The following is a 16,533-nucleotide window of genomic DNA, read 5'->3' as shown; positions in this document are numbered from 1 at the left end:
GCAGAACCGGGCAAGCTCCTGTGTTTTGAATCTTAATCAAGCCTTCTCTCTACTGAGGCACAGTTCCCTAGGGATATGCACCTCTGGGGTACAATAAACGCATCTCCCTAATCATGAGAACCAATAAAACAATATCAAATCAAAGCAATTCAGTGGGCGCTAATTGAATGAGAACTATGTGTTTCACGCTGTGTAGGACACACAGAAGATTAAGACAAGATTTCCTATCTTAGAGTGATGAGCTATGCAATGAAAGAACAGAACGAGCAGCCTGGTGGGTACGTCTGGGTGGGCGGAGTCATGAGCAAGTCTCCATAGGAAAGGAAGACTCAGAGAAGGATTATGAAGGATGAGGAGTTTGTGGCTGGGTGGTGGGAAGGATGAGCATTCCTCAAGGGCTGGAGTCCTGTGGTCTTCCCATGAAGGCTGTTTAGATTCTCTGTGAGCTCTAAAGAACAAAGAATCATATGAAGGGAGGATTTATTTTGTGATACTTAATATGAATCTATCATCAATGAAGCTATTTTGGACAGAAGTGCTAACTGGAATGACATATTTGAACCGAGTGCCCTTCTCTAACACTCTTAATGAAATTGGAGGAACATAATAATTGTCCAAAATAGTGCTAGTAGAAATTGTATCTGGATTTACAGGACACAGAAAGTCAATCTAGAAAATCTGAGAATTTACAGTAAGATATTTCAAAGGAAGTATTTTGAGAACATGTTTAAAGCAATGAATTTTCTTGATACTAGGGGAAAGCTTCCTTTGCCATTTTTTACTTTGTTTGAGAAGAGCATTCTTTTGAGAACCAACCAGCAAGGCTCTAGGCTGGTGTTATGAGAAGGAAGAGGCAATTTGGAGTCAGATTGCTGAGGGCTTTCAAAACTGAAGGGAAAGATTTAGGTTGCTTGAGTGGGCTGGAGAAACAGCTCAGTTCTGGGACAGGAGCGACAGGAGCGTGACCTATAAGCTGAGGGCAGGTTAAATTGTATCAGGAGATGCTGATGGGCCAGAGACCAAACTGGAATTGATTACAACCAACACAAAGAGCCACTGGTTGGGCTTGGACTGGGATGGGGATGATGGAGAGAGTGGGGACATTCCCAAGAGCTCTTTTTCTTTTTTTTTTTTTTTAAGTGACACTTCTAAAAAATTGAACTATTTTCTTCAGATGATCTTAGAAATTCAAGACTAGGATTGTCTAGGACGTCATCATCTAATCAAATCAGTGTTTGCTTTGGCCCACCATACTTTGTAATCCTCATTTATATGTACAATTAAAAAAAGGGATGTTCTGAAATAATATTAGAGGTAAAATTTTACACTTATTCACTCAACATTACACCATACATTTTTTCCTATTTTGCCACAATCTTTTTTTTTTTCCTCTTTCTCATCTCCCTCCCCCACTTCCCAGCCCAGGTAACTGATCTCACCTTGTTGGTGATTTCTCTCAACACCTGTTATGCTCCATGTTTGCAAACATGTATGCACATATATGGCTGAGGTTATTTTTTTTTCAGAAATGGCTCTTTTCACTTCACATCACATCATGTGCACTCCGTGCACTCCCTTCACCATGTCAGTAGTTACACGCCTGACCCAATAGTTTTAATAACTTCACAATATTCCACAGAGTACATGGGCTGTAATTCTTTGGCCATTTTCCTATAATGGACATTTGTATCATTTTCTTTCTCTCTCTCTCTGCTACTACAAGAAAGACCACTAAATATTTTGTACACGTGAACTTGTAAACTAATGTCTTAATATCTAGTGGCCAGGCCAAAAGCTTTTCAAGGGGAGAATCAGCAGAATTTGGAGACATTCTGAAAGGTCTCCAAAGTCATTTGTTAGAGCTCGAGAAATGAACAAGGGTGCCGTGGTACTGCACACCAGGTGAGTCCACCCGCCACGTGCTCTCCCAGGCTAATAGCAACTACATTTACTGAGTGTCTCATAAGGGCCAGGGATGGTTCTAGGCACTTTATATATGTGCGCATTCTTCCCCATCCTGATGTGATAGATACGACATCAGAGGCAAGCCGTTTGTCACGGTCAGGCAGTTAAGAAATGGTTAAACCTCTCCACTGCCTCCCAGGTCTTCTCCCCCCTGTTCCCCTTTCCCTTCCCAAGCTGTTCTAATGGGTTTCAAAGGCCACTCTCATTGCCACAGATTTGTAACATGTCAGCCCCGCCCCAAACACAGACAGGTCACAGAGGACAAGAAACATCTTGTTGGCGATTTTCTCTCTTCCCTTCCCGACAACAGCTTTATTTAGTTCCCCTGGGGATGGTGAGGTCTGCATCACTCTCACAGGCTCCCTGTCCCCGCTCACATGCCCCCAGGTGCTCCAGAGTTCAGCACTGCCCAATGGCGTGAGGGGCCTGACATCCTGTTAGAAGGGGCAAATCAGTTTTTGAAACCAGAGATCCCCACCCTGATAAGGGCCCTATTCAAAAGTCTCCCAAGAAACCAAAAATAAGTGGGGGTGGCTCAATGCTCATGCTGGGCGTTCTCTTGCGGAGTTGGAGTCACAGCAGTATGAGCCCAGATCAGTGCTGTACCAACCTTACCTGCAAGCCAAGCAATTGGAGAGCTGGGACCTGAGTGGTCTGGAGCAGCTTCCCACTGAAGGAGGCAATTCCCTCTACATTCATGACTCTCTGGAGATTTAAATACATACTGTCTGGTCCTAAGTGATGCAGAAAGCAAGGCCTGGATGAGTCTGGAGGAGGAAATCAAGGACCAAAAACATCTGAGAAAATTTGAAGGAGGAGCTGGGCCTCCATTCCATGTCTTTGAGGCTCTACCTGATCTAGTTCTTGCCTACCTCTTCTGTTTCATCTTGTGTTTCTCCCTCTTCCCCACCCCAGCTTTCATCTACAAGTTATGTTCCAACCCATGGGCCTTTCAGTTCTTTACTGAATGGGCCACATTCCCTCCAGCCACAGGGCCTTTGCACATGCTGGTCCTGTTCTCTGAAAGATTCTACCTAGGCCACTCTTTTCTAGGCCACCCCTTTTCACACTTGAGGTCTTAGCTGAAATGCTCTATCCCAAGAAGGTGCTTCCCTGACCACTGGTCTAACGTAGGTGCTTCTTGTAATCTTCTTCATCTCACCCCGAACTCTCCCTTCACGGAGCCAGTCACTATTTGTAACCACACATTTATTTCTTTTGTGTTCATCTCTTAACTCCCCTGCAGGTGCTCTGACAAAACAAGGTGCTTTGAATGTTTTGTTTACCACTGAACTCCAGGCTCCATCTGAGGCCCAGCACACAGTAGACTGTGCATGCAGTGTATTGTTGGATGGGTGTTAGACAAAGCCTCCCATGACAGGGAGAGATGTCACATGCATTTGGGGAAGAGCTGTTAATAAAGTTGGTTTGAGTAGAGGCTTGTTGGGGAAGCAGTGGGTATTAGAGTGAACCTATGGGCAGTGGCAAGCTTGGGGGGCCCTTACACCAGAGGAAGGAATTTAGGATGTATTCCGTGGGCACTGGGCAGCCATTGAGGGTTTGTGTGCAGAGGGTAGACACAGACAAAGCAGGTTCAGCAAGACTCTTCAGGAGGCGGTATTAACATTTCCCATTTTTGGAGCACTTACTGTCTACCAGGCATGGTGCTAAGCACTTTACATATATCACCTCATTTAAATCTCTTGACACTTCTATGAGGTAGCTCTTATTTTTAGCCCCATTCTACATACAAGTTTCTTGCCTAGGATCACTTGGCAAGAAAGTGGAGGAACTAGGATTTGGCCAGAGCCCACCGTCCTGCTGCTGTTTCTGGAAAATCATGCTATCCATCAAGGGCTTCCATGTGCCCAGAACTGCGTCTACCCGTTGACCCGTTGGAGAGGGTAGGTGGAGGCCAGCAGACTCATTAGGACAAGACTGGCTGCTGTAGTAACCAAGTGGCTTGGGGTGTGGTGGGAGCAGCCTGCATGGTGGAGCCAGAAGGTCCCCAGATCTCACGTCTAGCTCTGACACCTACACTTACGAGCCCTTGGGCAGCTCACTGGCCACTCGGTGACTCACTGTCCTCATTCCCCCAGTAAGACCACTTGATTAATCGACATAATAGATGTCTGTCACTAAATGATCACTGCCAGTGAAGTGGCTTAAATCAGTTCGGGGATGTCCAAGGCCTGGCACGCAGTCCGTACTAGTTCCCACTCCCTTCATATCTGTGGTCTCAGGGGCATGATGACCAGTGTGGGCAGAGGGATGTCAAGGGCTGATGGACAGAACTCAGTTGTTCCTGGGACACTGGAATGGGAGAGAAGGGGGCTGATGCCACATGGTCAGCAGGGAACACGATGAAGCTTTGACAGAAGTGGGGCAGCCCAGAAACAGAGCTTGTTACAGGCATTTAAAAAGATTCATTTAAAAGAGAGAACAGAAACATCCTGACAGCTGCTTGAAAAACCTTAACCTTGATATGTAGTATCTGACAGACTGTCCTTGGCGTTTAAGCACTGCACACCAAGAAATTTCTGTCTGGAGGGAAGAGAATGGACAAGATGACCTTTGACATCCTTTATAATCCTTTAATATTGTGGCAAATCTATAAAATACCACCTAGGTGACTGAAACATGTCACAACAAAACTCCTGATCACAGCTTACAGGGCTCTGTGATCTGGCTCCAGCCTTTTCCCCCAACCCTATCCTACCCATGCTCCCCCATCAGCCTCTCTACCCCAGCTGTGCTGGCTTTCTTTCTGACCCGGCTATAGCTTTGTTCCTTCCAGCCACAGGGTCTTTGCACATGCTGTTCTCATTGCCTGGACCACTCTTCCTTTTCCTCTTATCCATGCATCAGATCACAGCTCCAATGTCACTTTCCTAAGAAGCTGGCACTCACTTCCCTGCCCAGGTCATGGCCTGCTCACCTGTGTCTTTCTTAGCACTTTGCCATTTAAAATTTTTCTGGGTGATTGCTGGACAAACGTCCAACTCCCTCACTAGCCTGTAAGCCCCGTGAGAAGCTGTGGGTCTGTGTCTGTGGTTGCTCATCACTGAACCTCTTAGGGGAAACACAGATTGTAACCGCCCACCCTGGCCAGGCAGACAATAACAATTTTCATGAGTTATTTTACGACAGGTCACCACCAACTGGAAGAATATGGGAAAGGTCAAAACAAAATGCCAGTCCACATGTCCTACCCACCTCCCAGAATTCTCCTCACTAGAGTTCATCTTGGCGGAGAGATGCACACGCCACTGGAAAGGACCCTAAGTCAGAATGATTGCCCAGAGACAACCTGGAAACTAACCTCATTCCCATAAATCCAAGACTGCGAGCCATGTATCAGAGCAGTCCTTGTGGGTTCTCTTCCCCTCCTGCTCTCTGCCCGGGAACCCCTTCCCAATAAAGTCTCTTCCTTTGTCAGCACATGTGTCTCCTTGGACAATTCATTTCCAATTGTTAGACAAGAGCCCATTCTTGGGCCCTGGAAGGGGTCTCCCTTCCTGCAACAAACCCTCAGGCCTTTTCTGAGTTACAGACCTGCTCCCCGAACCCGGCCCCAGATGGTCCCACAGGCACCTCCAAACCAACTTTCCCAAGCAATCTCATGAACAGCCTATCAGAAATGCTCTCTCCTCTTCCTGTATCCCGACCTTAGTCAACGGTCCCACCACCCACCCAGGTGCCTGAGATACAGGTCCCGCCTGCCTTCTCCCTTTTTGTATCTGCCCTGGACCCAGGTCTGGCATATAGGAGGGGCCCAGGAAATGTTTGCTAAATGAGGTCTGTGGCCTCACCGCCCAGCTTAATGCTCTCTGCCCTTAGAACACCACCTCTGAACTCTCTGCATCACCTCCTCCTACTTTTAGTGTGTCTTGGAAAAACACTGGTAGCATATTTAGAAAAATTAAACTAAACCTGCCCTACCAAAATACAAACACTCCTTTTCCTTACATTTCCTGTTTCCCTGAGAAACGGAATAGTAAAAAATAAACAAACCGATAGGATGGCAATATTTGTCTGAAAATACACTTTTCTTGTTCTCACCCCTGTGATGTGAATGGCATCGAACAGGCTTGGGCTGCCAGCTCTCCTCCCAGGAGGATTCTCCTGGGTGCTGCTCACAGTTCAGACAACATCCCAGCAAAACTGTGGCTCTGGGAAGGGTCGGAATGATCCAAGGTGCTGAAGACCACCCTGAATTCATGGATGTACGCAGCCATGTGATTTTAAGCCCTCCAGGTTTTCCAGCACAATTTACTTTTACTCACAATCTTGTTCCAGCTCCATCTCTAGGTGGGGAATCAGATGGTCCCTAACATGGGAAATTACTGTTTTTCTTAGTTACTTCAGAAAATAGCTACATGACAATTGTGCTCCTTCAGTATCTGTATTTCTTTGCTTCAGTTTATGTTGCAGTGATAGTGCCTGACTTTTCAAAAAAAAAGAAAACTAAAAAAACAAACAAACGAAAAACACCAAAACCCAGCTAACTGAAATAAAATTCACGTACCATAAAATTCACCCTTTTAAAAGCGCACAATTCGGTGATGGTAGCGTCTTCACAGAGTGGTGCAACCACTATCACTGTCTAGCCTCCGAACATTCCCATCACTCGGAAAGAAACCCCGTACCCATTACCAGTCACTCCCCACTTTCCCTCCTCCCAACCCTTGGAAACCAACGGTCTACTTTCTGTCTCTATCGATTTGCATATTCTGGAAATTTCACCTGAATGCAATCATACAACATGTGATCTTTTGTGAGCGGCTTCTCTCATTGAGCCTATGTTTTCCAGGTTCCTCCATTACTGCCTAATGATATTCCATTGCATGAATGGCGCCTGACTTTTAAGCACATCTTGGAATGGGCTAGATGCGTATTTCTAGTGACTGCAAACCATGAAGGCAAATGAATGTCTTAGCAAGTTTCAGTGAACAAGGATAATACTTTGGCAACACCATGGATCTGAAATAATTACAATATCCAGGTGGGCATCTTGTGACTCTATAATACTTGGAAAGGAGGAGGATTTTTTACTGGCAAACTGGCACTGGCTTATAGGTACTCTCATTCTGTGTGTGTCAAACCTTGTCTGCCTCATTCCCCACTGTTTCTTCAGCCCTTACAAGCAGAGGGTCTGGGCCAGATCGTTAGTCCAATTATTGGAGCAAGCAGGATCTCTGCTTCTGGCACCTTCTTACTGCATATGTCATCCCATGAACAAGTTGGTAAAGAGAAGGGCTAAGAGGCAAAAATGTCTAGGGGCCAAAGAAGGAAGTATCGAGAAATACTGATATTGGGGACCCATGAACAGAGTAAGAGAGAGAAAGTGATCTCCGGTTCTCCCTGCCCCTTACAAGACCATTGCCCCTTCCTGTCTGTAAACTACTTTAATTTTCCAAATCGTCATGGCTGACTTTCAAGTCATTTAGAAAGGAAGCTTTGAGGTGTGGATTTTACAACTCTACCAACAAAGCTAAAATTGTAATTGCTCACATATGTTGACTTTCACATTTATTCATTTGAGCTCCATGAAGGCAAGGCCAGTATTTAATTTGTTCACTGTTTGCCCGGTACACAGCAAGTGTTCAGTATCTGTTGACTGAACTTACTGAGTGAATGGAGAGATGCAAGAGTGCTGAGAGCTGTAAAACTGTTGGGTACTGTTATTTTTACCACCGCCTTCATCATTGTTATGTATTGACTGAGCTGCTTTTAGAGGTGCCCTCTCCCCTGTATCGCCATTCCGGGTGACTGGTTTTCTCTTGGTGTCTCTGTCCTTATTCGGGACCCACTAGAGCACCTTTCTTTAGCCCCTCCTTCTCATTTCCTTCCATCTACGCAAGAGGCCACAGAGAGTAGTGAGCACTTAAAGGTACAGGTGGCCTGGGCTGAGAACTGGGCTCTACCACTGCTGAGCTGTGTGTCCTTGGGCAAGTTACTTCACTTCTCTGTGCCTCAATTTCTGCATTTATAAACAGGGCTAAAAGTAGTATGTTCTACATAGGTTGTCTCGGGGTTTAAATGACTTACTATACATGAAGCACTTAGCCGGGTTCACAGGGACTGCTAGGATCATGCTGATTACTGGTATTAGTCATGTTAATCCAATGCTATTCTTGTAGCTACTGCTGTGTCTCCCTCCCTCACTGCTCTTGGCTTTCCAAGAGGACACCTGCCAAGAGGAATCTGGGCTTCCATGTTAGAGGCTGGTAGGGGTTTAATGGTTTACCCATGTGGCCATAAATCTGCAACAGATGGATGTGTGTTGGCAACAGGGAAGGACCTTGAGGTGAGGACTCTGAGACCAAAAAGAGAGATGGATGAGGGTCATTCCAGCTCTTTCCTGGGCTGGTGTTGGGCAGCACTGCTTGGACACAGGGAAGGCATATGGTGATCCTTGAGGGTTATTCCAGCCACCAAGACCCCCATTCTTCTTTATTACCCAATACCAGGGTCTCCTGCCTGACCTGACAGAGAGAGGAGCCCTGTCCCACCCGAGGGGGTCACATGCAGGAAGGGACCCTCAGACCAATCAGCACAGCAGAGCCCCTTCATTGCCTGCTGGGGGGAACTGAGGCAAAGAGGCAGAGAACCTGTGCAGGTCCCGTCTTCAGCTACCATCCTTTATCATTAAGGAAACCAAGGTGCAGAAAGAAGGCACGTGCCCAAGGCTACAGAGCGAAGCTGTGAAAGCAAGCCTTCACCTCCAGGATGAGGGTCCCTTTCTGAATCAGAACTGTTTCTGCCCCAGCCCCTGTCTTCTCCACTTAAAAAAATTTCTTTTATGGAACACACGCTGTGCCTGCCCCATGGAAGTGGCCCCTGACTCCAAGGAGCCTTTTACTCTGCAATTTCCAGACAAATGTTGAAAAAAAATTGTTCAACAAGGAAGGAAGGTTGGGAGCTTAAAAGATGCCCCCACCCTTTGTCAAGAGCCGATACTAAAAACTGATGAGTGTTTCCTCTCGGAGCCACGCAACAGCCCTATGAGATGGACGGATGGGGTCCACACACACACAGTCATAGCGAGAGTCCTCGCCGGCGGGGCCTCAGATCCATCCCGGCACTGCTTCCTTCTAGAGGAAGTGAGAACAACCACCAGCGGAAACACGGCTCTTGTTTGGGGTCTGTGCTATGGGCGAGAGCGCACTGTAATGAAGGAAGAATGCTGGTCTCAAAGGCTGGCTGTTGCGCAGTTTTAAAGCCAGCTAACGTCACCCCAGTGTTCAGAGAAGATATCAGACAGTCTTCTTTTCCCCACTTGCCTGCAGGCAGTGGAGACTGGGAAGAGGAGGGCCAATCTGGGCCCCTCCTCTCTGCGCTGCACAGCTGGGCCAGGGGGGCACCCCTGGTACTCACGGGTTGTGGGGAGAAGGGGTGGGTGCTGAGACCTGCCCGGGACAGCATCTCAGTGAGAAAGCAGGAGGAGCCAAAGGGGCTTGGAGTCTTCCTAAGCTGTGGGAGAGGTGGCGGAGTGGAGGCAGCTGGAAGCAAAGCTGTGGACACCTGGGTCATGACGGACTTGCAAGACAAGACTTTCTGGAAGGGATGTCTCTGGGGAATCTTGGGTGACAAGAGTTCTGAGTAGTCGGGGGAAGAGGGGAGCTCTCTTTGCACCCAGCTGGGAAAGGGAGGGAGGAGTATCAGTGAAGGGGACCCTGTGGGAAGGGTGCAGGGTCCCCAGGCTGCTCTCTGGCTTGGGTGAGGCAGAGGGTGAGGGGTGAGTGGGGCCCTGGGGCAGCACTGCAGCCAGCTGGCCCCAGCTCTCCACGGCAGGGGCTGCAGCCCAGGATGAGCGGGGAAATCTCCACCATCTCTCACTGAGGGGAAACCTACCAGGACCCAAACAGACCTGGGGGCCTTGTGCCAGAGGGTGAGACATGTCTCTGGATGTAGGGGCCCCTTTAAGGAAGGAATCATGCTGAGAGATGATAGAGGCCAACAATTCAGACTCCACAAAGGCTGAACAGACACATCCCATTTAATCCTCATGAGAGCCCTGTCACAGTGCTACCATTATGTCTAGTTTACAGCTGAGAAAACTGAGGTTGAATTAAATATCCTGCCCAGGTTGGCCAAGGCCAGAGTACAGGCTCTGGAACCAGACTACCTTTCCCACCAGCCCCAGAGACAGAGAGAGGACCCAAGTCACCCTCAAGGGACTCACAGCCTACTGGGGACGGCAGATCTACAAATGAATGACTTTAACTCAACAATGTAAACATTCGAGAGAATTAAGAAAAAAGTGCTATGGGAGCAAAAAAGAGTCAGTGTCATCTGTGGGAGAGGGGGCGTTTGTTAGAAGAGGTGTCATGGACAAGGTGACATTTGCATTGGGCTTTGCTGGTCAAACATCAGTTTGCCAAGCAGGGGAAAGGGCCTTCCATGCACAAGTACCCATGAGGGAAAAGGCACAAAGGAGGGAAAGTTCCTGGAGGATTCAGGAAATAGCAGGGCCAACCACAGCAGTAGAAGGTCAGTAGAGGGTGATCCTGGAAGAGCAGGGCTGTCAGGGTTTCACATTCAAGGACCTCAAATTTGGGTTCTTTAATGCTCCCTCCAAAGTAAGGATATATACAGTCATTGTCCTATGTGTGTGTGTGTTAAAAACTATGGTTTGTTAAATGTGCAAATTAAAACTGTACCACAAATTTGGTTATTCTGTTTTGGAATTTTAAAAAACAAATCTGAGTCTCAAAAAAAAAGAACCACTGTCCTCATCTTTCAGAAATATATACTGAAGTATTTTCAGATAAAAAAACATACTGTCTTAGATTTGCTTTAAAATAATCCAGTGTGGGGTGGGCATGTAGGGGACAAGACTGCGCATGTATTGAAGCTGGCTGGTGGGTCCACGGGGGTTCATCATTTTACTCTCTCTACTTCTACATATGTTTGAACATTTCTGTAATAAAATAATTTTTTAGAGAGGGCCTCCCTCACTCTGAGAGGTCCTGGTGAGCCCCAGGATGTTCCTTCCAGTGAGAGAGAAGGATGAATGATGGGGAAGGAGGGGACACGAGCTAAAAAGTGCATTGGAGCCAAATTGTAAAAACCCTTGTAAACTCTTTGAGACGTTTGGATTTAATCCTGCAAGTGACGGGAAGGTCAGGAAAGAATTTTTAGCAGGGGAATGACACCATTAGGTTTGCACTTGGGAAAGAATGCTTCTAGCTAGTATCTGGAAGACAGTAGGGGTGTGTGTGAGTATTTGAGGAGGAGGGGTTGGGGTCAGGTGGAGGGCCCAGCCCAAGGCTTGTAAGTGGTAAACCTGCCTTCCCCTCTATACTGTCCCTAGGCTGTGCCTCTGGGGAGGACCCAACCTAAGACGAGGACCAGGGAGCTGAAAGGAAGGATGGATCTGAGCAAGACTTCTTTTATCTTTGTCTTCCTGGTATTACACTCTCTCGTGGTTTTTGTCACAAGTGATTACTTCGTGCAATATGTCAATAAGGATTACTTACCGACTATGTCTCTGGCTAGACTAGGTGTAGCCAAACCATGGCTATCTCCCTCCCTCTTTATCCCCTGAGCTGGCCTGATGCCCGGCAATAGTCAGCTGTTGAATGAATGGATGAATGTATAGCACAGGAATTTCCCCAATCGCTAAATCTTTGCAGCATGAATGAATAAATCCAGCACAGCACCTGATACATAGTTGCCCCTCAATACATGTCTGTGGGTGGGAATGAACTGATGTGAAATTTGCAGGACACCAATACCCAAGGTAGGGGAAGAAGGTTCAGATCCCCCTTTAGGAAAAAGCAATTTCCTCTCAGCACAAGAGCTTCCAACAAGGCAGTGGTTTCTAAGCAGAAAGGGGATGGGAAAAAACAAACCGGCGCAAGGTTTGTCCATTAATATGTCAGCCCTCGAAACTTATGTCTCCATTTCTCTCTTGGCCCCTTGATGAGGTGCTTCCTCCATTTCAGATGGATGGTGTTCTTTTTCCCCTTCTAAAAAAAGCTTCTAGATGCTTTTAAATTAGGCAAATGAGCAAGGGCAATGTTCATTTTTACCCCCTTTCATTCTGAAAACGTGTGGCGTGCCAAAAGGCAGTTGCACAGAGTGTTCAGAGGCCACACAATAGAACACCAGGGCTGCCAAGCTCCTAAATCACTAACCAGACAGGCAGTCTCAGCCTTCGGGACTCTGAGACCCCTGGGCCAGCACCATGAGTCCCCAGCAAGTGAAAAGATGGCCCACAGCCTGCGGTCCCAGCAGGAAGGGACGCCCCTACCTTGAGGAACCGGGAATTCACAGTGGCCCATGGCTCCTTGAACTCACCTCTCTGCGAGCTGCCTAGTGATGGAGGAAAGTGGGCCCCTTCTGTAAAATTTCAGAGAGTTGGTCCAATGCCAATACCGCGTTTCTGAACTTCAGTTTACTCATTGGTAAAATGGGTCTTGGTAAAGGACTGCAAATAAGAGAGAAGCCCTAAACACAGGTGTCTACCCACCATCTCCTCTCCGGAATCTGCGAGGTCTAGAGCTGTGATGTTCAGAGTGTGGCTCTAGGATCAGCAGCCTCAGTGCCACCTGGCTTTTGTTAGAAATGTTGAAATCTCGAGCCCCACCTCACAGCTACTGCCCAGATTCTGCATTTTAACAAGATGCTCAGGGGATTTGCGTGCCTGTTACAGTTGGAGAAACACGGGTCTCCCTAACCATATCACCTTGGCTGAGTCACTTTACCTTTTGACTTTATTCATGTATAAAGTGGAAGGTATTACTTTAAATGGCTTCTAGGTCTGAAGTTCTATAAAATTCAAGACCTGCTAATAAATACCAGTCTTTGACCTCAAAATGTACACCGGAGTTCCATCCCTGTTCTGAAAGATCAGGTTTTGAATCTGTCAGATAATCACTGAACCAGTGTTCAGGAGAGGTCACTGGGCTGGGTGGTGTTAGGGTGACGTGGAGGTATAGATATGACCATGCATCCCGGAGCTTCTAACACAGCCCCGTTTGAAAACATTCTGTCATATTATCAACCCTTTCATCCTAGATTTTGTTTTGGAAAATACAGGCTCCAGCAGCATTAGACAGAGTCCCAACGCCTGGCAGATCGACTGTGCTGATGGTCCCAATTCATGGCGTCCCTGCATCCATATCCTTTACCGTGTGATTTTACAGGTCCTTCCAACAAGAGATGAAGCCCATTCCCACCCCTTGACTCTGGGATGGCCTCGTGGCTTTCTTTGGTCAAGACAGTGCAGCAGAAACGACGATGGGGCTTTAAGCCGAGCGCCCAGGGGCACAGCAGGAGAGCAGCAGGGACGGCTCCCTTTGCGGGCCACCTGTGTTAAAGGATGGGCACTGCTGCTTTAGGAAGGAGAGGCAGCAAAGAACTGTCCTGAGGGCCAGGTAAGGCTTGGTTCTGGTTCCTTTTGTCTTTCTCTGCATCTTTCTGAGGGCAGGAATGAACTCGAAACTCCTTCACACTAAGGTGAAAAAGACTTTCTCCAATTTTAACCCTGGTTAGGCATTTTAAAAGGGGATCAATGACTTTGCTAAAAGACTAGAGCTCTAACAGAAAAAAATCTCAGCCCAAAGGTAGGCAGGACAGCCTGGGTTTTGTGGTTGCTCTTTGCACACAGCTGCATGGGTGGCAGTCTGTACAAGGGTGCCCAGCTGAGGGGGTGAGGATGGGGACTCAGTCTAGTTCGTGCTTCATTTGCTGAGCCATGCATCTGGGTGGGGACTGCTTTTAGTTTAAAGGGTGTGCTGCCTTCTCCAAATCACCACACCACCCTTGTTATGGGTCCCTCTTAATCTCCGGTCCAGAGGGAAAGCACAAAGGGGCTATGCGGTGGCTAAGAGGGGCTTGCTTGCAGCATCTCTTGGGGACTAACTGTGTTGAGCACTGCCTGCAGCACTTTTCCTTTCATTTCCTCATTTATTCTGCCCAGTAAGTCTTCAAGTTAGGCCTTATTCTGGCCATTTTGCAGATGGAGAAAACAGGCTCAGAGAGATTAAGAAGCACACCCAAGACTACCCAGCTCAGAAGTAGGGGAACAGGCACTCCGACTCAGCTCTGTGTGACCATCTGACGCCCAGGTGAGACTTGCTAGGGTTACAAGTGACGACAGATAGGAAGGAGTCCTGGACTCAGGTTCAGCTTCACCTGCTTGACCTTGACATCTCACTGCCTCCCCTGCAGAAAGGATGGAGCGAACTCTGTAAGCACGGGCAGCAGTGGGTGGGAGGGATGGTGTCTCTGACCCTCCACTAAAGGCCTTGTTTACTTATAGTCTCACAGCTGGGCTGGATTAGTCCAGCTTCGTAAATAGCTTTCAGAAACCAGCAGGCTGGAAAAGTCCAATTTGTCCTGGAGAATGCACAGAGGCCCTGCCTACACTCATCAGTGTCCCCTGCCCTGCAGCCTGTGCCTGACCTCTCTATTTGGTGGCCCATCTCCACCTCCTTCTCTGGGCCTCAATAAAAAATCTGTTAGCATTTTTCCCACCTCCATCCCCACCTTTGTCAAACTCTTGAAAGACCAAATTGGAAGGAGAAGCAGAGAGGAGGAAATTCCTTTTAGGCTGAGTTGCCTGGATTTCCTTTTGCTTCCCACCTCATTTCCATGAGGGCTACCTTTATTGACTTGAGGTCTGGGTCTGGAGGAAACTAGGGGCTGTATTTGGGGCCATTAGGGAAGTCCAAGCTCCTTCGTTCCCAAGGGGCAGTTGGGGGTGGGGGTGGCTCAGAGGAGGGCAGCAGGAATGTGTTTTCTCACAGCCACACTTTGGTTAACATTCCAGAAAGTCAGAGCTGGAGGGAACTTACAGATCAGCAAGTCTAAAAGGCTCCGACTCTGGGCTCCCTTGCTGGGCTGCAAGGGGCCTGTGGACCTCCAGAAACCGGATGCAAAAGTGTTCCTCTGTGCATGCAAGGAATTACATTTTTTAGGGGAGCTTCCATGAGCTTCTTCTGTTTCTAAAAGGAAGCTGAGACACTTCCCCCTAAAGGTTAAGAACATTGGCTACTTCTAGTTTATCCTGCCTTTTTTTGTAGAAGGGGAAACTGAGGCCCATAGAGGGGAGGTGTCATGCTCAAGGTCATTGACGTGATCGAGCTCAGGTTAGAGCCCAGCAGAAGTGGTGGTGGGAGAAACTTGTTTCTCCTGAACACATTTTCCTGGATTGGGGCCCTTTCAACAGCGTTTAACCACCAAAGGTTGACCAGATAGCCATTATGAGTAAGATTAAAGACTTTTGCAGTAGCATGAAGGTGAGATTGTGAACCATGGGTAGAAGCAGGTTGAAGGTTTTAAATGTATAACACACACCTGCACCAACCAATGGCAGTCCCTGCACCACCCCAACCTGCCTGCCCAAGCCCAGCTGGCAAACCTAGATATGCCCCCCGGGGTCCCTGGAATCCAGGAAGCTACTCCCCAATCCACGTTCTTTCCTCCTAGCCATTCATCCAGCCAGTATTAATGGATTTCTCAAGTCTGTCCCAGATACCTGGACACAGTAGTGAACAAAGTCCCTGCTTTCATGGAACTTATGGAAATTGAGGAACCTGGTGACATCTTTATAATAATAAGAGGAGACTTGGGGACAGGGTGGAGTGGCACAACTCTGCTGGAAAGAGGCTCCTCCTTGAACTTGGAGGTGCCCCTCCTCCCCACGAGAGGGGGTTCTGACGGGAAGAGATGACACTAACGCTCATTTGTTTCGGATTGGACATCCTCCATCGCAACAGGGTCCCCAAGGTTTTCCTGAGTCCAAGGACACTGCGGATTCCCAGCTCGTAACACATGATGCTTGAGAGCACGCCAGCCCTCTCTCTCTATGAGGCAATCCTCAGAGGCCTTTGCCAAGATAAACTGTTTGGCCTTCTGCCTTGAAAGTTGATCCTCTTCTGAGTCTGATTATTGCTTTTCTGAAACACAGGGACAATGACATCATTGCTCCCTCCCTGGCTTGGGGATTTGATGGTCAGCATGAAGTCAGGGTTTGGAATGGTGCCTGCTCTTTGCCAATGCCCAGGGAGGCCTGGGGTGGGGGCCCTGGAGTGAAGCAAGCGTGTGAGGGAGGGGGTGGGCTCCACGAAGTCCCCAGGGACTGGGAGGGGGGATTTGCTTTCCATTCTGTTGCCGGCATCTGGGTCTGCCTTTCTGTACACAGGAGGGGCAGCATTCTGCTGAGGGCTGAGCTGACCTTCAGTGGATACACACCTACCTGGCTATACGAGTTGTTAAAATATTTAAATACCTTCGTTCTCATTGATAACCATTTGCTGGGGTGCCTTCCTGATACCTCAGCTGCTCTGGCCTCTCCCTGGGCCAACATCCCATAATTCCTACCATCCAGCACCTCCAGGGACCTACCTAGCAGCCCTCTGATAGTCGATGCCTGTGCCACACTGTGGATGAAGTGTGGTTACTGCTCCTCACAGAGCGATGTGAGAACCTTGGGTGGCCTACTGGCCAGATGCCTGCAGGAAGCCACTGCCACGTGGGTTAGGGTCAAAGTCTGCTTCTTGGGCTTCCAGGCCTGAGAGCTGCCAACAAGAATTCTCTCTGGCCACCGTGGGG

At 48.1% G+C, this 16,533-nt stretch overlaps 1 protein-coding gene across 1 annotated transcript in view; it reads right to left on the bottom strand.

The window, feature by feature from the left end:
* Positions 1 to 16,533, bottom strand: part of SYN3 (synapsin III) — a 442,694-nt gene that overhangs the window by 71,800 nt on the left and 354,361 nt on the right. The gene's annotated exons all lie outside the window — the stretch shown is intronic.

Source organism: Hippopotamus amphibius, chromosome 7 (assembly GCF_030028045.1).
Source record: "Hippopotamus amphibius kiboko isolate mHipAmp2 chromosome 7, mHipAmp2.hap2, whole genome shotgun sequence".
Classification (NCBI taxonomy): domain Eukaryota; kingdom Metazoa; phylum Chordata; class Mammalia; order Artiodactyla; family Hippopotamidae; genus Hippopotamus; species Hippopotamus amphibius.
The sequence above is the reverse complement of the archived record's forward strand: the minus strand, read 5'-3'. Positions and strand labels throughout refer to the sequence as shown.